The sequence below is a fragment of the Lytechinus pictus genome, chromosome 16, assembly GCF_037042905.1.
Source record: "Lytechinus pictus isolate F3 Inbred chromosome 16, Lp3.0, whole genome shotgun sequence".
Taxonomy (NCBI): Eukaryota; Metazoa; Echinodermata; class Echinoidea; order Temnopleuroida; family Toxopneustidae; genus Lytechinus; species Lytechinus pictus.
Window position 1 is genome coordinate 11,627,136 of NC_087260.1, and position 1,159 is coordinate 11,628,294.

Consider the following 1,159-nt stretch of genomic DNA (forward strand, 5'->3'; position numbering starts at 1 on the left):
GATCGTGGAGCTGATTTCTACGAGTGATTGCATTGATTATTGTGTATGATCAATCATAGATATCAGCCTTATGATCAATTTACAAAGCTTTATGTTGCTGGGTCCAGGGTTGAAGATACGCAACCCTGTCTTAATGGAGAAACTTACAACAGGGACCTGTAACATGAAGCTTAGCAATTGATCATGGAGCCGATTTCTGCGATTGATTGCATTGATTATTGTGCATGATCAATCACAAAAATCATCCTCACAATTGATCGCTAAGCTTCATGTTACGGGGACCAGATTGCTGCAGGTCAACATGGCATTTTTCTTATCGGATGCTCCCCTTTGATGATGAAAGGAATGGTGTAGAATTGTTCGAGATCTGCGACGCTGAATGGGAGTGATGTTTGGATGAAAATGAGATTTTCAGATGGAGAGAACAAGCAATGGCGAGACCGATGTGGTGTGGTGTGAAGTTGGATGGATAGAAGACGGAGGACTTATGCAGATGATGGGTTTGGAAGAAGAGGAAGATTGGATGAGGTCAAGTGGGGCATGTTGGTAGGGATGATGGGCACCTTTTAAAGGGCTTCGAGTTCAAGGTTCGAGGAGGGGACGAACAAAGACCGTATGGAAAAAGCATGTGGAGGATAATATGTGGGTTGGGTTATGAGGATGCACAGAATAGTTGAATGGGGGGGGGGGTCATGTTTCTTACTGCAATTGTAAGGTGAATGTGGACCCCCATGTTCAACTGGGAGAAACTGGACTTTAGACTGAAGTTTTTCCTCAATATAAACTTAAAGTGGATGAAAAGTGTCTAGTTACGGTGACACGACATTTGATCCTGCGGCGATTGCTCCGGGCTGTACATGTATTTCGTCTAAGATGTACATGTAGGGTGATAGTTAGGGTTACAATACGGTTTTATGTTAGTCATTAGTGCTGTATGGTTAGATTTAGGGTAGGGTATAGTGTTAAATCCAGGGTTGAAGTTAGTCATTTGATTAGTGTGTGGAATTTAGAGTGGAGCTATTGTGGCCAGAGTATAGTAATGGAACCATACAATGTATACAAGAAGCAGTATGCTCTTCGTATTTGACAATCGCCCCCATTACCTCTCAACACCGCAGCATTGAATTATCAAACACCACTTAGACACTGACTCGCATAG